The sequence below is a fragment of the Pinus tabuliformis genome, chromosome 3_2 (assembly GCF_031772625.1).
Source record: "Pinus tabuliformis cultivar Carrire ecotype Pingquan chromosome 3_2, CPIR1, whole genome shotgun sequence".
In the NCBI taxonomy this organism is placed as follows: Eukaryota; Viridiplantae; Streptophyta; class Pinopsida; order Pinales; family Pinaceae; genus Pinus; species Pinus tabuliformis.
Window position 1 is genome coordinate 146,549,828 of NC_142302.1, and position 22,702 is coordinate 146,572,529.

The following is a 22,702-nucleotide window of genomic DNA, read 5'->3' on the forward strand; positions in this document are numbered from 1 at the left end:
AGAAAGGACACCTGAAGAAAGACTGCAAGTCTCAGAATGGAAAAGAAGGAGACGCGCAACAAGAAACTAAGCATGAAGCGAATGTAACAGGTGATGTGTTGCAAGATTCTTTGATTCTTTCATTAGAAAATATTATTGATGCCTGGGTGGTAGATTCAGGGGCCTCATTCCATGCCACACCTGATAGGAAACATTTTATGATTATGTTCAAGGAGATTTTGGACAGGTTCGATTGGGTCATGATAAACCCTGTAAAATCATTGGAATGGGTACAGTTTTCATAAAATAGCACAATGGAAATCAGTGGCTATTGAAGGAGGTAAGGCATGTTCCAGATCTGAAGAAAAATCTAATTTCAACAGGGCGGTTGGGAGGTGAAGGTGGCGTAACTACTTTCACAGATAAAACCTGGAAGGTCACAAAAGGATCCCTGGTAATAGCAAAAGGAGAAAGTGTCGGTACATTGTATTTATGCAATGGTATTTCTAATTTTGTTAATGCTTTAACCTCCACAGGAGAAGATACGGCATTGTGGAATCATAGGCTCGGGCACATGAGTGAGAAGGGGATGCAGATTCTTCACTCAAGAAATTTGTTGCCAGGTTTGAAGCATGTTGATTTAAAACTCTATAAGAATTGTGTTTATGGAAAACAGAAGAGAGTCAAATTCCTTAGAGTTGGGAAAGAAAAGAAGATCGAAAAATTAGAGCTTGTGCATACAGATGTATGGGGACCTGCTCAGGTATCATCTCTTGGTTGCTCTTGTTATTATGTTACTTTTATTGATGATGCAACTAGAAAAACCTGGATTTATTTTATTCAAAATGAATCTAATGTATTTGATACTTTCAAGAAATGGAAATCTTTGGTTGAAAATGAGACAGGAAAAAGGTTGAAGTGTCTCAGATCAGACAATGGAGGTGAATATTGCAGCAAAGAGTTTGATAGGTATTGTTCAGAAAATGGAATTTGTAGAGAGAAGACAGTTCCAGGAACACCACAAGAAAATGGCGTGTCAGAAAGGATGAACAGGACAATCATGGAGCGTGCAAGGTGCATGAGATTGCATGCAGGATTGCCTTTACAATTTTGGGCAGATGCTGTAGATACTATTGTTTATCTAATAAACAGAGGGCCTTCAAGTTCCTTGGATGGTGGTATTCCAGAGGAGGCATGGACAGGTAAAAAGGTAAACTACTCTTTTTTAAAGACTTTTGGTTGTGAAGCCTTTGTCCATATTAATAAAGAAAATAGAACAAAGCTTGAGGCAAAATCAAAGAAATGTACCTTTATTGGATATGGTGTTAATGATTTTGGTTATTGCTTTTATGATTATGAAAATCACAAAATAATTAGGAGCAGAGATGTCATATTCAATGAAAAGTTTTGTATAAGGATCAGCTGCAAGAAAAGAAACAGGAAAAAGAAAACAGAGAATACACAGTGCTTAACGATATCACAGGAAAAGAAGGGATATCGGGGTCTGCAATGCGATCGTTCTCTACAAGCACTGTCGCAACCCTAAACCCTGAACTTTCCTGATCTTCCCAGCCCGCCGCCGGTCTTCCCCTGATCGTCCTTTCATGGATGCGTCTGCAGGAGGGGTGGGCTCCTCCCCCCCTCCTTCCACAGTCTCTGCCCCTGACACAGAAAATCCTGCAATACCTCTGACTTCCCCTGACGGTGAACCAGATACTGATCAAGTCACAAGACAGAAGAACAGTGAAGGAGATACCACGGTAGTACGTGATGCAGAAGACAAAGGAACAGGTGAAAATCAAGCGCCATCCTCGCCGCAGCAGAAAGCAACCTCAGCCACTTGTATCCCCAAAGCCACAGAGCGAATAAAAGTTGATCTTCCCAGCCACCGCATCAACAGCGAGATCCAGTACATGCAGGATCATGCGCTCATAGGCAAGTTTCTGGGTTTCTGGCCTACTGAAAAAGCACTGCAGGGATGGATAGCTTCCAAATGGAGGCCTAAAGGACAGGTGACTTTACAGCTAGGACCCAAAGGCTTCTTTACAGCCATATTCTACTGCATAGAGGACAAATCTCGCATTTTCGAAGGCGGACCGTATTTCTTCAACTCCTCGGGCCTCTTCCTAAGGGATTGGAAGCCTAGGTTCAATCCAGACAAGGAGGATTTCAGCTGGGCACCAGTATGGGTGCGAATGTACTCTCTTCCTGTGGAGTATTGGAGAGAAGAAACGCTAGCAGATATCGGCAACAAACTAGGGAACTTCATCAAAGTTGCGGAGGAAACCAAAACCCGCAGATACACCTCTTATGCCAGGATATGTGTCCACATGCACCTGACCAAAGCTCTTGCAGATTCGGTAAGTCTCTACCATGATGACTTTGAATGGATTCAACCTTTAGATTATGAGCATATTCCTTTTCGTTGTCGAAAATGCCATGAACATGGCCATCTCTTTCGAGATTGTCCCATGAACTCTCAGAACAAACCCCAAGATAAGGAGGCTAATAAAGACTCAGAAGGATTCACCAAGATCCCGAATCGATGACGCCATGCAAAGAAAAATCAAGCCGCCCCAGAGAATCCCCCTAAACCAGATTCTCAGAATAGATTCATACTGCTCTCCTCCCCAGATCAGCCTGCCACTCTTAGCTCTGCATCCAAGGAATCCCCCTCCCTCCCCTCTTCTTCGACTGCTCCCTCCGCCCCCAAATCTCCCTCCATGCCCTTTCCTACCAAAATCATTTCCAGCTCTCTCTCAGATAAAAGTCCTGCTCTTTTTGTTAGCTCTTTCCCTTCCTCCTCAGAACATTCTGATCCAGAGCATATCCTGCAACCCTCAGCAATGGAGCTAGACGCAGCATTAGCCCTCAGTCTACAGGATTCAGTAGCGGAGGAAGATCAAAGTTTACCCACTGTCATGGAAGAAGATCCAGAGAAGGTCAGCCTAGATGGTCTTGACATCCTCAAATTAGAAACAGCATGCAAACAAAAAGAATTCAACTCAATACCACCGTGGCAAATAGACAGGCTTGAAGGAGTTTTATCCAAAGCACAGTGTAACATACATCTGGGCATACAAGCAGGAAGCCCATGGGATGGAAAAAAAATCCTTAAAGAAACCAAGAAAAGAGGGCGCAAAACTGATCTACAAAGGACAATCATAGTAGGAGAATTACTTATGGAATCGGGCAGATTCCCTAAGTTGACAAAGTTCTACAAACCTAAACCCCATGGTTCCTCATGAAGCTCATATCCTGGAATGTGAGAGGACTCAATAGCCCCTCCAAACATAGAATGATAAAAAACTTGATACAGCAAGAAAAACCGTCCTTAGTTTTTCTTCAAGAAACAAAAAGCAACAATAATGCCATGGAAAAAATTCGTAATAAAGTCTGGGCAGGTAGCTGCTCAGTATCAGTAGACGCCTCTGGAGCCTCTGGCAGATTGTCTATCCTTTGGAACCCACAGGTTCTTACTCTAAGTGACTTTCATGCTACCCATTACCTCATTCAAGCTTCATTCCATCTTATAGGTACCAACATACATGGGCACCTCTCAAATGTCTATTTTCCGCAGAATCTTCAGCAAAAAATTGACCTTCTGGACAGTCTAACCATCCTTAATGCCAACAGACAGTGCCCCCTTTGGATCAGTGGAGGGGATTTCAACATTATAAAGACAATGGAGGAGAAACAGGGAGGCAGAATAAGGCTTGAAAATGACAGCAGCGGATTCAGAGAATTCATTCAAAATAACCAACTCATGGACATTCAAACCTCCAATGGAGTTTTTACATGGACTAACAAGCGCAAAGGAACCCACCACATCGCCTCTAGACTGGATCAGTTTCTTATCTCAGACAACGCCATACACCTGGGAGGGGACTTTCACGCTTCCATATTACCACAAGGAGGATCAGATCACTGGCCAATTATGTTGCAATGGGCGAGGCCAGGTAATAGAAGCAATCGACCTTTCAGATATGAAGCCTTCTGGCTTTCACATCCCAACTTCAAAACTGTAGTAAATGAAGCATGGCTCTCATTCATTCCACCTCCAGGAGCTAAAATGTTCCAATTCCAATGGAAATTAAAAAACTTAAAACAAGTTCTCAAAGTCTGGAATCGCACTCAGTTTGGTAACATATTTGAGAACCGCAAAAGGCTGGAACAACAAATGATGGCACTTCAACAAACTCTCATCCGGGAAGGGAGAACGGAGGAACAAGCGCAACAAGAGCAGACTCTTTGGAATCAGATCGAAGCCCGCCGGAAGCAAGAGGAAATCCTTTGGAGACAGAAGTCCAGAATTCACTGGCTCAAAGAGGGGGAGAAAAATACAAAATTCTTCCACAGAACCACAATCCAAAGAAGAATGAATAATAACATAGCATTCATAAATAACCAACAAGGGGATAGGCTGGAAAAGCATGAAGACATGGAGAAAGAATTCAAAGATTACTTCTAGGAAATTCTCAGGGAACCTCCTGGCAACAGAGATCAAGCCATTAGGAATATCACACAGCATATACCCAAAATCATAATAGAGGATCACAACAACAAACTGCTCCAGTCCATATCTCTACAGGAGGTAGAATAAGTGTTAGGCCAACTCAAGGACGGCAAAGCTCCCGGCCCTGATGGATTCACTGCCAATTTCTTCCACGAGTTTTGGGAACTCATCAAAACAGAGGTATGGGAATTAGTAGAAGAATCAAGAACCATGCACTGGCTTCTTCCCTCCCTCAATACAACTTTCATAGCACTAGTCCCCAAAGGCGATGAACCAAATAAGCCTGACCAATACAGACCGATAGCACTATGCAATGTCATTTACAAGCTCATATCTAAAGTTCTGGCAAACAGGCTTAAACCTCTACTTCCTCTTCTCATCTCTCCGGAGCAGACGGGCTATGTAGAAGGGCGGCAGATCATGGACGGCATCATACTCTCAAATGAAGTTATCCACTCTCTTAAGATTCTGAAAAAACCAGGTATGATTCTTAAGCTAGATCTCTCCAAAGCGTTTGATAAACTTAGCTAGGATTATATTTCCCAGATGTTATTAGCTTTTGGCTTCAATCCCACATGGACCAGATGGATCTCAAATCTCATATCCTCTCCTAGCTTCTCTGTTTTGCTCAATGGCTCCCCCTCCACGCCTTTTCGACCCTCCCGTGGTATTCGACAAGGGGATCCCCTCTCTCCCTTTCTTTTTGTCCTCATGGCAGAAGGCTTAAGTCGTCTCCTCTCTTTAGCCATCTCGTCCCATGCTCTTAAAGGTATCTCTCTTCACGGTCACAATCCCCTGTCCCATCAGCAGTTTGTAGACGACACCATGTTATTTGGCCATCCCTCCTCACAAGAAGCCAAAGTCTTTAAATCTCTGCTCTCTCTTTTTTCGGAAGCCTCTGGCACCTCCATCAATGCTTCAAAGTCCCAACTCTTCTTTTTCAATACCCCAGTCTCCACTCAAAGGAATATCGCTCGCATTCTGGGGTTCACCATTGCTACGCTTCCTTCTAAATACCTGGGAGCTCCCTTGCTAGACTCAGCCATCAATCACACCTCTTGGAGAACTCTTCTTGATAAGTTGGAATCAAGACTCTCATCCTGGACTTTCCGCTCTCTAAATATGGCCAGTCGACTCATCCTGATCAAATCGATCCTCCAGGCTATGCCTCTGTATCTTTTCTCCATTCTTGCAGCACCAAAATGGGCACTCAAAGCAATACGCAACCTCCAGCGAAATTTTCTGTGTGGCTCCTCTGGGCTCAACCGGAAATGGGCTCTAGTCAACTGGAAAGAAGTATGCAGCACAAAAATAGATGGCGGGCTTGGACTAAGGGATCCACTGCAAAGTAACATCACTATGGGGGCTTGTATCTGGTGGAACTGGATTTCCAAACCTCACACTCCCTGGGAGAAACTTTGGCAAGAAAAATACGCTCCAGGCAGTCAATGGAAGGATCTCATTAGAATCAGCACAATTACACAAGGTTCGCTGATATGGAATGCCGCAAAACTACATAGCACCTTCATTCAAGAACACAGTTTTTGGGAAATCCATGCAAGCACTACAACAAGGTTCTGGGAGGACTCATGGCAACAACTTCCAAAACTAGCCACCCTTTTCCACAAGCTGCATTGGCAGGCATACTCGCAACAAGCCAATCGAATCCTAGTACATCAATTCTGGCAGCCACACATGATCCAAGACTTCAGAATCTGGAAACCAGGCAGTACTTGGCAACCTGAATGGCAAGGGGAAACGTACACAGATATAGAACAGGAACTAAATCACAGGAAAATCAAATGCTCACACCTAGAGGATAAACTGAGATGGGGTCACACGCCTAAAGGAATGTTCACAACCAAGGAAGCTCACCAGATTCGCTACTCCACCTCCCAAACAGATAAAGATCCAATCTGGGAAAGGGTTTGGCAGCCAGGCATATGGCCCAAGATCTCCATTTTTCTCTGGCTGCTAAGCAAAAGACGCATACTCACCTGGGACAACCTGCAAAAAAGAGGATTCATTGGTCCATCACGATGCCCCAACTGTAATATACACCCTGAATCCATCAGGCATCTAATGGAGACATGTCCGTTAGCAACCCAACTATGGGAGAGAATTGACCAATGTAACAGGAGATCAGAAAATCGAAGGGGAGACATCACAGAAACCATCCGCACATGGACAAAGCATCCTTTTAAAAGCTCATTACTGAATTCACTGTGGAACCTTATACCGGGCTTCCTCTACTGGATCCTCTGGAAAGAAAGAAATAACCGAATCTTCAATAACAGCAGCCGGCCAATTGATGCATTATGGCTCCTCTTGAAACAAAATCTTCAAGAAACTTTAGCCATACGTAGCTGGCATGATACAGACATACCAGACACTCCTCAGGAAAGTCTTATCCTGCAAGCTTGGAATCTGGACCTATCCTTTCTAGCCCAGATCAAAGCCCATCCCGTTTCTAGTACTACCTCGCCCCTCAACTGGTCCCCTCCTGCTATCAACTCATTCAAATTAAACTTTGATGGGGCTGCCAAGGGCAATCCCGGACCTACAAGATATGGAGGTATCTTCAGGAACCATCTAGGCGCATCAATACTCATCTATCACGGATCGATCGGCAAAGATACCAATAACGCGGCTGAGTTGGAAGGACTCTGGCAAGGGATCTGTCTTGCAGAACAAAAAAACTACTACCCCTTAGAGGTAGAAGGAGACTCGCTTATACTAATAAATGCAGCGACCAGAATCCAAATGGGCACCTCTGCAGCCAAGATAGCCACCAGCTGGAGATTGCTTAGCAGATTGGAACAACTGGAGGAAAGGCTGAGACATCCTCAAAGCATAACCTTCAAGCATGTTAGACGGACAACCAATCAAGTTGCGGACAGGCTAGCCAATCAAGGCGTAAACCAGCAACTTCTTCAATTCTCAGGCACCCTCGAAGAAACAGATGATCATCAGCTCAAGCAGGATTGCATTTCCCTGGTGCATCAAGATCACTCACCCCCGGATGCGGGTGATTAATTGTCCAAAGGACATACAGGCGGCGTATCACATGGGCAAGTGTCAGCCCACATACGCCACGAGTCAGGTCGCAAGGAAAGGGAGATGGGCCTGCACAAATTCTTTAATGCGGCCATTACTGCGCTCATCCGTCGTCTCGCACGCCGCGTCCTGCCGCTCCTTAAACGCTCTTTGCATAACAGCTTCAATGCATTCCACTGTCGAGTTTTTGCTTCCAGTTCTGGGCGTTTCTCTGAATCACTCTGCAGGGGTTCATAGACCGGTTAATGTGCAGAGTTTGTATGGTTATTGGGAAGTTCCGTTATTACCCAGCTCAGAGCAAGCAAAAATGCCGCGCGAAAGAGTCAGGTTACTGAGCAGAAGAGGGGGCTCCGGTGGTCGAGCAGTCTCGCAGCGATCTTCCGACACTCTGGAACCTGAGCGGCGCAGTCCACCGGCTACGAGGAGCGGAAGAGGAAGGGGTCGTGGCAGATCTGGAGATGCAGTATGTGAACATGCTGCTCACCATACTGCGCGGTATCGTTTCCCTTGCTCGCTCGATAATGCTACTTTCATTATTTCAGTCACTATCGAAAAGCGTGAAGACAACAGAAATTTGGGAGCGGCCCAAGCTGAAGCAACTGCAGAACAACGGACTGTAAATCTGGAGGATCACTTGAGCCCAGTCATGGAGAATGCTTCGACGCTGAATCCGGCCAACCCCGCTGGCCCAGGTGCGTCCGTGCGTGGCGATCCCACCGGCTCGGTGGCTCCTCATTCGGACTCGGAGGACTCTCTACGGTATGGGTGTTTGGTTGTCGAGGAGGCCTATATTACAGATGATGACTAACCTAGCATAATTCTGTGTGTATTTGTTGCTATGATTTTGGCTCAGGTTCCTGCTTGTCAACGTCTCGTTACTACATACACCAGTTGTTTATGTCTGTCTCAGGGCACGGTCTGTCCATGTTTCTGTCTGTCTCAGGGCGCTGTCTGGCAAATGTAATGGTTTTGTTACTGTTCAAAACTGTAATGTGTCGTAGAAGAAGTTTACACACAGCGGAAGATTCCAACTGCACTGATCTTATGTGTTTTTTTGTAAAATGCCATCAACAGGCTGAACTTTCAAGGCCAAGGCCTTACTGTAACTTTTTGTATCAATAATAGCAGTAGTCATATTGAGAAAAAAAAAAAAACGATATCACAGGAAAAGTGATGGTGCCTGAAAATCATAATGATCAACAGCCAGAACAACAACCACAACAACAACAAGCACCTCAAACACCTGAAAGTGGTGTTAGAAGATCTACCAGGATAAGTAGACCCCCTGAACGATACTCTCCTTCATTATATTATGTATTGTTGACTGATTCTGGTGAACCAGAATGTTATGAAGAAGCAGTGCAGGTAGAAACCAGGAAGAAGTGGGAGAAAGCTATGGAAGAAGAGATGGACTCCTTAGCACAGAACTAGACTTGGGACTTAGTCAGGTTGCCTGCAAGTAAAACCACATTGCATAATAAATGGGTTTACAAGTTGAAGGAAGAAGATGGAGGTAGAAAAAGGTATAAAGCTAGAATTGTGGTGAAAGGGTTTGCACAGAATAAAGGTATTGATTTTGATGAAATATTTTCTCCTATTATTAAAATGACTTCAATCAGAACTATTTTAAGTCTAGTAGCAGTTGAAGATTTTCATTTTGAGCAGTTATATGTAAAGACAACCTTTCTCCATGGGGATTTGGAGGAAGAGATATATATGCAGCAGCCACAAGGATATGAGGTAAAAGGGAAGGAGAAACTAGTGTGCAAGTTTAAGAAGAGCTTGTATGGCTTAAAACAAGCTCCAAGGCAGTGGTATCTAAAATTTGAAAGGTTTATGTCTGAACAAGGTTATACTAGATGTCACTCTGATCATTGTGTTTATCTGAAAATGAAAAATGATGGCAGCTATTTTATATTGTTATTGTATGTAGATGACATGCTTGTTGCAGGTTCTAACATGCAGGAAATAAATGTGCTCAAAAGAAAATTGGAAAATTCATTTGCAATGAAGGATTTGGGAGCTGCAAAACAAATCCTTGGTATGAGAATAACTAGAGACGGGAAGAATCACAAATTAACATTGTCTCAAAGTGAGTACATAGAAAAGGTGTTTAAAAGATTTAATATGCACAATGCAAAACCAGTTAGTACACATTTTGCTAGCCATTTCAAACTTAGTAAGGAGATGTGCCCAAAGACCCAAGAAGACATGGATTATATGTTTAAAGTTCCATATGCATCAAAAGTTGGAAGCTTAATGTATGCAATGGTCTGCACAAGGCCTGATATTTCACATGCAGTGGGAGTTGTAAGCAGGTACATGAACAATCCAGGAAAAGAACATTGGATGTCGGTGAAGTGGATTCTCAGGTATTTGAGAGGTACCACAAATCAAGCATTATGCTTTGGTGGTTCAAACATTTCTCCACAGGGATATGTTGATGCAGATATGGCAGGTGATAGAGATAACAGGAGGAGCACAACAGGGTATGTGTTTACTGTAGGTGGAACAACTGTCAGTTGGGTCTCAAAACTACAAAGTGTTGTTGCACTCTCAACAATAGAAGCAGAGTATGTTTCTACTACAGAGGCTAGTAAAGAAATGATTTGGTCATAAAGGTTTCTAGATGAATTGGGTAAGAATTAGGAGTTGGGTAGGTTATACAGTGACAGTCAGAGTGCCATACATCTTGCAAAGAACTCTGCATTTCATTCCAAGACTAAGCATATATAGCTCAAGTACCATTTCATACGGTAAATGTTGGAAGATGGACAATTGAAGCTGGAAAAGATACACACTAGCTAGAATCCTGCAGATATGTTAACAAAAGTTGTAACCAGGCAGAAATTGAGAATCTGCTCAGTTTCAATTGGTCTTCAAGTATGATGAAGAAGATGAGAAACAACTAGGTCCAAAGTGGAGTCATTGTCTAGCAAATGAAGCAGCGGTGGAGTTCCTATAATCAGTCTCCAAGTGGGAGATTGTTGGGTGTGGAGCCTGATTATCTTCTGTATTCAAAGGTATCACCGTAGTGGACCCCAGTTCAAAATGGGGCAGCAATGCTGCTCGTAAAATATTCGCTACAGGGGGGGGTCCAGGGGGGGGTGGCTGCGACCTTTTGGGAGGCCCCCCCCGGCGGGGGGTTTCAGGGGCAGCGCCCTCGAAGCTAAGAATAGATGTAAAATTGCCTTGTAAAAGTATAGTAATTTCTAGTCAATCTAGGCCGTTCATTATGCGAATGATCTGACGGTAGAAGTTATGTTTAATTTAGGGTTTTTTTTCCCTAGAAGGAAACCCCTCACTATATATGAGGGAATTTTATTGCGTCTATGTATATCTGAACATCTGTATTCTGAGTGAGGAAGAGAGAGGAGATTAAGAGCGAAGAGGGAGTTACAACGGATCTGCTGTAGGTTGTATCTCTTCAGTTTTCTGGATAATATAATAAAGAAGGACTGGTTGTTTCTCCGTGGACGTAGCCCAAACTGGGTGAACCACGTATATTTGTGTCTCTCTTGTTTTATGCGTTTTTAGTGTTTATATTTCTGCATTATTTTATGTGTTCCATTGCTCCGTAATATATAATTTTCTAACATGCAAATGTCAATATAAAACAAAATTAGCTAGGGCATCTACTAATGTGTTCAGGTTTCTAGAAATATGTTCATATCATATGAAATCGAAATTTCTTTCCAGAAGACGCACTCTCAAAACCATGCGAAGGATGGTGAGATTTCTCACTGAATAGATGTTCATGAGTTGTAGTACTACGAGATGCGAGTCAAGCTTGATGACTATACAGTGGATACCATGTGAAATAGCATAAGAAAGTAGATCAACCACTGCACTATACTCAACAATGTTTTTGGTTGAGCAGCCAATGCAAATCCTTTGCATACTCACTAGCTCACCATTTGGAGCAAATATAACCCATGCTGCGGAGGATAGGTTCTGAGTACTATGGCTAGCACCATTGGCATAACCAATATACAGTTCGAGAGAGGTTGACATATGCAATCCAAAAGTAAACATAATCAACAAAAACCATGGGAAACTCTGAAAAACACACTCAACACACCTATATACAATATGTTGTGTTAGCTCATAAGCTAACACAAAATGTACAATGATCAAAAGATGCGTCCATAGATGCAACTGGTGGACCCATGACCGTTTATATGATCACAGTCATCATACATTGCGATCTTTGTATAATCCTGAAATTGCAGCCCAGATGGATGAAACTAGATCTGAGGTCTTCTATCTTGTTCACACAACCAACCAATGTACGATTCTAACCATGTGAATCAATGCAATGGACTCGAACATGGTAGACACCATCTGATTACCGGCCAATGATGTAATTCGTTAATAGATGCGAGAGAAACCACCGATGATGTTAATGGCTCTTAAGGTACTATAGTACAATTCATATGGTGTGAATGAATGAGTTGATGTTGAACACCACACAAAATCTTTCGGTCGAAGGCCAATGATGCAAAATTATCACCAAGAGCGAGGAAACTTGTCATTAATCTATGCAAGTACCAAGGTACCAAATGTGCGTTTCTAAGTCAACTCCCTAGATGGTGTGCTGATGTCAACATGAAGCGACCCATTGTAGGAGGGCATTGATGTATCACTCATCAACGACACGAAACGAGTATGATGATTGAGACAGAATGATCAGAATGATGCTGATATGGAACTGTATCAGGAAAGGTGGACATGCAATGAAGGCTTAAGAGTATTGTAGCATAGATCAACTGAATGAATTGTCTTGAACACATCGAAGACACTGAATGGAGTTGGAAACATTGACCCAAAACCGAGATGGAGGCTTTGAAAATGGTATGATAACCAAAAGACAAGCAGATTAACCAACCTAACATCCACGGAGATGAAGTGGAGAGTGTTGTGTTCAAGAGCGACTCACTGCCATTACAAAAGTGGAATCCCTTGTTTTCCCAATTTCCCCAACCATACTGGTCAGTACCTCTTTATTTTTTAACAAGCTTGAGGAGGATAACACATGCTTGATTTGTAAGTAGAATATCTAGAGCCGACAATATTCAACTGAAGTGAGGGTGTCTTGGTCAATTTGAAGGAACAAATTACTAAAGCAAAGGAGGGGAAGTTGAAGAACTTTGGTTATGGTGCGATCTTAGTCTCTTTTTCTCTAGAGCGGGTGCCACTACTATAGCCTCAACAAATTGTACTTGAGCCCATCGATCCGAGGACCCCACGGATGAGGAGCCAAAAGATCAACTTTTCACTAGCCTTCTTTGGGTCGCTACACAGGCAGTTCATCATCATTCATGATTATCCTTACGCATGGATGGATATCTTTGCTCCAAATGGCGAGCTAGCGAGTATGCAAAGGATTTTCATTAGTCACTCGACTAATAACATCGCTAAGTGTAGTGCAATGGTTGAGCTAATTTCTGATTCTATTTCACATGGTATCCACCGTATAGTCATCAAACTTGAATCACAATTCATAGTACTACAACTTGCGAACATCTATTGAGTGAGAAATCCTGCCATCCTTTGCATGGTTTTGAGGGTGCGTCTGGAAAGACATTTCGATTTCATGCAATATGAACATATTTCTAGAAATATGAAAACATTAGAAGATGCCCTAGCCAATTTTGTTTTATATCAACATTTGCAAAGAATTTAAATAAATTTCAATTCACATCACATCATGTTGAAAGCAGAATAGGAACTAGGAAACACTGAACATATATGTATATGTATATGTATATGTATACATATATGTATACGTATACATACATACATACACACACACGCGCGCACACACACACACACACACACACACACACACACACACACACACATATATATATTAAGTTTGGTTTTACAAAATGTGTGCCCCGAGACACATATAGCTACATCGACCATATAAAAACTACACGCAAAACATCTAAGTAGACAAATCAGTGGTGCTCATGATAAAATGACACTACGTGAGCTATCTTGCACAGTAATTGACCAATACAACTAGGCACTCTGATTGTGTGTCGCTGAAGTCACAATGGAAGCTGATCGACCATGGTCTCATTAATCCCATGTGTTAATCCTTCCATGTGGCACTCCACCTATGATAGTATCTCTACTACATCTGGATCTCGTAGCACATCCCATCCTAACACAATGACCTGTACTGGTCCTATTGCCTCCTCATGTAGTTGTCTCTTTGCATGACAAAGATATGTAGCCCCCACTGGTCAAACAGGTCCAATGTTTGCATGAAAACATCAAATAGTTTAGTCTCGTGAACATCAAAATAGACAAAAAAATCGTAAAACTTTTAAAAATTAATGGTTGAAGTTTCTTACTTGAAGCATCCCATTGCTCACCCTCAGACAACTCGAGCTGGGATTGGAGCTTCCAAGCTGAAGAAGGATAAAAGTGTGCGAAATATTCTAGGTAGGCCTCACTCCATCATCTATTTACTTTAAGGAAAAACATTGTGTTCCTTGTCTCTCTGTTGTTCTAGGTTAGCCACTGACCTATGGGAGGTACTTTTGTCCGCAATCATAAATCCCGTATAACAGTGTTTTGGTATATGTCTTGGTATATTTTTTTGGTAAGTGTTTTGGTGATGTCTGCAATCGTAAATCCCGCCATCCTTCGCATGATTTTGAGTGTGCGTCTTCTGGAAAAACATTTTGATTTCATACGATATGAACATATTTCTAGAAATCTGAACACATTAGCACATGCCCTAGCTAATTTTGTTTTATATCAACATTTGCAAAGAATTTAAATAACTTTCAATTCACATCACATCATGTTGAAAGCAGAATAGGAACTAGGAAACAATGAATATATATATATATATATATATATATATGTATATGTATATGTATATGTATATGTATATGTATATGTATATGTATATGTATATGTATATGTACATGTACATGTACATGTACATGTACATGTACATGTACATGTACATGTACATGTACATGTACATGTACATGTACATGTACATATGTTGGGCCTAAGAATTATCCTTAAAATACATCCAGTTTCACTCCATTCACACATTTTCTCACCTCTATTCCACCACCATGTCACCACATCAGCTTCACTTTCATCATTAAATGGGTTACCATTGTGTTTTCCAAAACATTATTAATTCTTAGTATTTTTAAGTGAATTTGTGGTTAAACTTTAGAAAATAATATCCATATCCTTATACCTAACAATTGGAATGAGAAATTTGACATGTGTAGGTACAAAGGAAGCTTCCAAGGCATCTGTATGTGGCGCTCTATGTTCAAATTCGATTTTGAGGAGATCATGGATCTCATGGAGGAGATCATGGACGATAGGGTTATGTGTCACCATTGGTTTCTATTTATACAAAAGCTATGATAACAAACTCATAAATGTAGACCCACTATTCTCTCCTTCATTTGTAATCTTAATCTTCATTTGTAATCTTAGCATTTTTAGAATCTTAGAACCTAGTCCTTTATTGTAATCTAGTAATGTTAATCTAGATAGGATTTAGAATAGTTTTGGTTAGGATCATATGAGCTTATAGCCATTGTACTTTGAAAATCATGATGAATAAAATGTAGCTTCTTTGATCCTCTACATTTGACTTCTCTTTTGGTGTGCTTGTGAATCCTTGGAAGGATCCCCATTGCCTAGCAAGTACACTTTTGTTTTGGTAAGATTTTATTTTATGTTTGTGAATTTCATTAGATTAAATTATTAGGTTCATATGTTTGAAATATTAATGAATGACCTTTTGTAAGAAAGTATTAATGTTTCCTTCAATGAATCTGATTTGTTATTTAATGTTTGATTTCATTAGTTTAAGTTTCTAATTTATATGCTTGAGATATAAACAAATAGTCTCTTGTAAGAGATCTTTAATATTTCATGCAATTAATAAGAATTATGTTTAAGAGATTTAATTTCATTAGTTTAAATAGTTGATTAGAAATATTAATGAATAGTCTCTTGTAAGGAAGCTTTGATATTTCTTCATCTAGCTTAGTTTAGTTTGTCTCTAAGTCCATATATATTGGATGATCCTCGAAGTTTACTTACCCGGATTGATAGTAAATGAAACTCTAATTTGCATCCGCATTTTAGACCCAACATTTTGGCGCTGTTGCCGGGGAGGATCATTTAGAGATAGACTTAGGAAGTTATTTTTATTGCAATTTATTTTTATGGACTAACTTGTGAAACCTGGTGACAACAGGATCTTCATAAAGGTGTTCAAGTTGAGCTTTTTGATTTTTCATACTTAGTTTTTTTATCAAACCCCCCATTTCTTACTAATTCGTCCATGAATGAGAAATTTGAAGATGTTAAACAAGTACTTCTTGGAGAGCAAGGACAATACTGAAGACTGGTTTCAAAAGAACCTTGCGCCAACTCCAAGAATAAGACATGTTACTCACATGTTTGCAAATCATAAGGTAAAAATTTTAAATCTTGATGTGAGCATTTTCAAATTCTTACTCCGTAGGTGGCTCCACTGGAAGCATTCTTTTACCTAGGAAATAAAAAAACCTTTCAAGCAAGTTAAGGTAGAATAGATTATAAAAATAAAACGAGACCTCGCTAGAGTTTTTAGTCTTGTTTTCTTTAAAAAAACAACATCATCGTTTCTCATGAATAAATTTACACTTCATCCACACTAACCTGCAAAAATAATAATAATAACCAAATCAATTGGTTAGTATTTTGTACAAATCAATAAAAATCTCTTGCTTGGAATTTACACAAATCATAAGAACTACAACAATATAATAAATCGAAATCATTTTTTTTAAAGAATTTCTTTATTTTCGATTTCAAATTTAAAAATTAAATCTGTAGTTTTGATAATTGTGTTAAAACTCTCAATTAATCCAAGGATATTATTCAAGTTTTCTCTTCTTGAGTATGAACTCAATAAGTGTGATAGATTTGAGAGCTCTTCTGGTGTTATAGAATCAAATTTGGTAGCCAACGATGTTGTAGAATCAAATTTGGATTAAAAAAATAAAAAAATATAGCCATCTGCTCATTAAAAGTACTGCATAAGAAAGAAAGAAAAGGACAACACAGAACATTTGACACATATCTTGATAGCAACTTAGCCTTTGATTTACAATTTCAGAAGTTGTAAATATGTTAACTTTCAAGTGCAAGCCTTCAATTGAAAACTGCCAAGTCAGGGAACACATTAGAATTTCGTACCAAAGAACTGTCCGCAACTATGCAATCAAATCAGTGAGTATTTCCCCAATTTTTTTTTTGTAAATCTGGAACACGCTTTTCTTGTTAACAAAAACATTCTTTAAGTGATATATCATATAATTGTTATGCCAATTGACGGAAACACAAAAAAAATGATAAACAGGACCTTTAAAGAAGTCTATCAACGTGTCAACATCCTGTTGTAATGCATATGCTCCTAGCTAATTTCTTAGATGGATACTTTTCAATACAATACTCATACAAAATCTATTTGGACAGTCAAATCCTTTATTCCAATATCATTGTACGAACTATGCACATGCTTCAAAATTTTATACTCATCGGACCCTTTCTTCAACTGCAATGGTGTTCCACAACAAAATCCACGTCTGATAGACTGGATTTTGAATCCAAGAAGTCACTCAATGCACTCTCTCCATCACGCCATCCCAGCTTGCACAATCACTCTTACATTAATCAATCTAACCTACAACACTCAATTTGAGCGATTTGCATCGAACCAGCGGGACAAGTTAATGGGATTGCCTTTATCTTCTTGAAGCCTCAAAGGCCACGTGTTGCACCAGTACCTGTCTGTAAGGGAAGGCGTTAGAGAGGGGGCACATTTGGATCGATAGATCAGGGAGACGGATTCTTAGCAGATTGTTTGCTGGAGAAAACTGAATGGCTGCAATGTCTCTCCATTAAAAGCTGTTTTTTTTCACATGCAGTTTTCCAAATAAGGCCACAAAGAACCCCACATATCTCCCAATCAGTTACAAATTGGAGCAAAACGTTTTTAGGTTTTATAACTGACCCTGTTCTAAGAAAAACCCACATTTTATTTTTTAGAAATTCGTTTGTATTTGGCCAGAAATCGAGTTTTAAAATGATGTGTCAAAATTGCTATGCGTTTCTAGCAAACTGCTATGATGAAAAACGTTTTCCATCTTGAACTAGCAGCCAAATAATCTTTTCCAATCACCCGAGGTGAGTGGGCTCGATGCGTCTTTTTCTCAACCATTGTGTTTTTTTTAAATGGTTTCATTTCATTCACCTGAATGTGTGTCTATAATAATATTTATAGTCAATCTTATTGATGGATCGAATCAGGTAAATTTTTTTCTCAATGTAAGGTAGCTGCATAAGTATATGATCATGTTAATTAATGTGAAATTACAACACATATGAGATATGAATTCTTGGTTGTCTTGGGCAGCATAAGATGTCATTTGCACATGCTAATTAATTTGGCAAATTTCAATGACCATTATGTTATTTGTGACGAATAATACAGGTTGTATCTGCAGCTGGTGCTGTTAAGCATGAGGACATAGTGGAGTTGTCTAAGAAATTGTTTACAAACCTTTCAACAGATACTGTAACTACAACTCAGCTTATAGAGAAAGAGCCAGCTATCTTCACTGGATCCGAGGTCCGTATGATTGATGATGATATTCCATTGGCACAATTTGTCGTAGCTTTCAATGGTGCTTCATGGACAGATCAAGATTCAGTTGCATTGATGGTGATGCAAACAATGTTGGGGTCTTGTTTCAACAAGCCGGTTCATATTGGACAACACTCATTGCGGGAAAACTGGAACCAAAGACTCACAATCATAGGCACTGGTATGTCAGTTTTACTCTTAAGTGATGGATTTCATAATCATATAATTGCACCACCTATGCAAGACTCAGAGAAAGCGAAGACCAACAATGAGCAACGAGTTTATATCTAAATCGAAATCAAGCATAAGGGTTGAAACATTTTCTATTATTCCTTATTCTTGTCCAACTTCTATTGGCTTCAAGGATAGAATTACTTACTAGGATTTAATTACTTGGCTGCTTTATGTAACATACTAATCTGTAGGACACAAAAAAAATCTATAATGCCAAGCTTTTACATGCGCATTCCATGAGTCATCAAACACAAACAGGGAGTTGATTTACTTTTCATGGTTATTTTTATTAAAAATAGAGTGTTATAAACATCATGAACTAGACTAAAATTATGCTTTGATATTCCTTAATCTGTTTAATTTTGGCATAAAATTTTCGCGTAAGAATCAGGAAGGAAATCGCCATCTCTTCTTGAACAAACTTATGTTCTTTATGCCAAGTTTTTTTAGCAGGTTTTGGATGATCAACTGATCATTAAGGATATTAAATTGTGACAACAATTGGTCTTCAAAAGACTATTTTCATGAGAAATTCTAAAGAACAAGACCATGATCATAAGAACGACATTTCCAGAAAATTACAAGTTCTTGTAACTTCCTGTAAGGGTTTAATGGTTTGATATGTTGCATGACAGATTAGCAAATTCAAAGACTTGAGGGTTGTTCCTAAATATACAAGGATGGTGAAATACCTATCCACACTTGAATTCGATGTCTACAGGTGGCTGGTCAACGCTAGTCAAACTCAGCTATTTTAGCAGAAAGTCCAGAATTAAGGAGCAGATTTGCTATTTTTGAGATTTTGCATGCCATAATTCACTTTTTCCCAGCAAGAGTCATTATCCATTTCTCATTATCCACATACACTTCATTACATTTTCTTCAATCCTAACCCACCAATAAAAGCAATGAAGCTCATTTACAAGCTTTTTGTTCCACTTTAAATATTGATTGTCAGCTTCCTTTTTCTTACCCTTGCAAGAAAACATTTCTTCCACACACCATTGTGTCCATTGTCCTTGAGTCTAAATATTTTTCTAAAAACGCCTTGAAGCTTGCATGCCCTAAGGGCAAGCTATCATGCCGATAAACAAAGGGAATACATCAATTTCCCTTGTTGATTGGGTCTTCTAAGTATTCGACAAAAACAAATTCATTCATACTTAGAAAGATGTGTTAGGGGCATCTTGACTCTCATCCACACCAAAGATGGGAGCTCTCGTGTTGACTAGTGGCATCCATTAATGGCCACTAAGTTAACAATTTCTTGTTATGTTCGACACCGAAACATTTATTCACATGACAAGAATTGTGCCAACGAGGGTTGAAGACTTGAAGATCCATCATTTTGTAGTAGAGGAAGCATATTTACTTTCATTACTTTTTAGTTTTTGATGTAAATGACTTGAGGACAAGTCAATAAATAAGGTTGGGGGGAAAGTGTAAATTCTAAATTTTGTATACCTTCCAAGCCTTATACATTTTTAGCCGCATTCAGCAGCAGATTCCGAACATTCAACAGAAGATCCAGCAGTAGATTTAGCAGCAAATGCAGCAACAATAAAAGATTCACTTTTTCGACTTCATCCACCATTTTCACAACCAAAATAAGATGACTATGATTAGAATTTTGCAGCAACACATGCACAGCTCTCATCCATTTTTGACAGGGTAAGTTGTGGTATGATATTTTCTAACTTTTAACCATTTAAATTCCTAATTTTTGGAAAAACTTCCTTTCCTCATTTCATAAAATTGCCAAAACCATCATTTTGGCGGGGTGGGGGGATACATTTACATTCATACTTTTTCACATTCATATTTTTCCATATTTATATATCATATTCTAAAACCCACATACTTTCCAAATATATTTACTATTATATCATCATGAGCATATAAATGGATTTGTAAAAAGTACTTAAAAGCTAATTGGATGTAACACAATCATGTTTGTTACACAATAACCAACCATGATGCATTCCAACAAAAATAATTTGCAATAAAAATCAAATTATCATTATGCAAAGTTCATACATTAAAACTGAAGGCAACAAACAAAATATGGTTGAAACACAAGAACCAACCAAGTTGCAATTCATCAAAAGCACTTTGCAAAAGTTAAGTAAATGATATCATGCAAAGTTTAAGCCAAATCTCAAGTATCAAAAAGTAATGTAATAGATTGCATGAGGATATGCAATACCTTCAGTTTGGGGGTATGTTGGGCCTAAGAATTACCCTTAAAATACATCCACTTTCACTCCATTCACACATTTTCTCACCTCTATTCCACCACCATGTCACCACATCAGCTTCACTTTCATCATTAAATGGGTTACCATTGTGTTTTTCAAAACATTATTAATTCTTAGTATTTTTAAGTGAATTTGTGGTTAAACTTTAAAAAATAATATCCATATACTTATACCTAACAATTGGAATGAGAAATTTGACATGTGTAGGTACAAAGGAAGCTTCCAAGGCATCTGTATGTGTCACTCTATGTTCAAATTCGAATTTGAAGAGATCACAGACCTCATGGAGAAGATCATGGACCTCATGGAGGAGATCATGGAGGATAGGGTTATGTATCACCATTGGTTGAGAAATATGTGGATCAAAGGAGGGAATAGTGGGTTTACATTTATGAGTTTGTTATCATAGCTTTTGCATAAATAGGAGTTTTATCTCCTTCATTTGTAATCTTCATTTTTTGTCATCTTAATATTTATTTGTAATCTTAGTATTTTTAGAATCCTAGAACCTAGTCCTTTATTGTAATCTAGTAATGTTAATCTAGATAGGATTTAGAATAGTTTTGGTTAGGATCATATGAGCTTATAGCCATTGTACTTTGAAAATCATGATGAATAAAATGGAGCTTCTTTGATCCTCTACATTTGACTTCTCTTTTGGTGTGCTTGTGAATCCTTGGAAGGATCCCCATTGCCTAGCAAGTACACTTTTGTTTTGGTAAGCTTTTATTTTATGTTTGTGAATTTCAGTAAATTAAATTATTAGGTTCATATGTTTGAAATATTAATGAATGACCTTTCATAAGAAATTATTAATGTTTCCTTCAATGAATTTGATTTGTTATTTAATGTTTGATTTCATTAGTTTAAGTTTCTGATTTATATGCTTGAGATATAAACGAATAGTCTCTTGTAAGAGAGCTTTAATATTTCATGCAATCAATCAGAATTATGTTTAAGAGCTTTAATTTCATTAGTTTAAATAGTTGATTAGAAATATTAATGAATAGTCCCTAAGTCCATATATATTGGATGATCCTCGAAGTTTACTTACCCATATTGATAGTAAATGAAACTTTAATTTGCATCCGCATTTTAGACCCAACAATCAATATATATATATATATATATATATATATATATATATATATATATATATATATATATATATATATATCTATTAAGTTTGGTTTTACAAAATGTGTGTCGCCAGACACATATGGCTACATCAACCATATAAAAACTACATGCAAAACATCTAAGTAGACAAATCAGTGATGCTCATGATAAAATGACATTGCACAAGCTATCTTGAGCAGTAATCGACCAATACAACTAGGCACTCTGATTATGTGTCGCTAAAGTCGCAATGGAAGCTGATCGACCACAGTCTCATAAATCCCATGTGTAAATCCTTCCATGTGGCGCTCCACCTCTGATAGGATATCTGCTACATCTAGATCTCATAGCGCATCTTGTCCTACCACAATGACCTATATTGGTCCCACTGCCTCCTCCTGTAGTTGTCTCTTTATATGACGAAGATATGTAGCCCCCATTGGTCGAATAGGTGCAATGTATGCATGAAAACATCAAATAGTTTAGTCTCGTGAACATCAAAAAACACAAAAAAAAACGTAAAACTTTCAAAACTTAATGGTTGAAGTATCTTACTTGAAGCATCCCATTGCTTACCCTTAGGCAACTCGAGCTGGGATTGGAGGTTCCAAGCTGAAGAAGGATAAAAGCGTGCGAAATATTCTAGGTAGGCCTCACTCCAACATCTATTTACTTTAAGGAAAAACATTGTGTTCCTTGTTTCTCTGTTGTTCTAGGTTAGCCACCGACCTATGGGAAATACTTTTGTTTGCAATCGTAAATCCCGTTTAACAAAATTTTGGTATATGTTTTTGGTAAATGTTTTGGTGATGTCCACAATCGTAAATCCCACCATCTTCACATGTT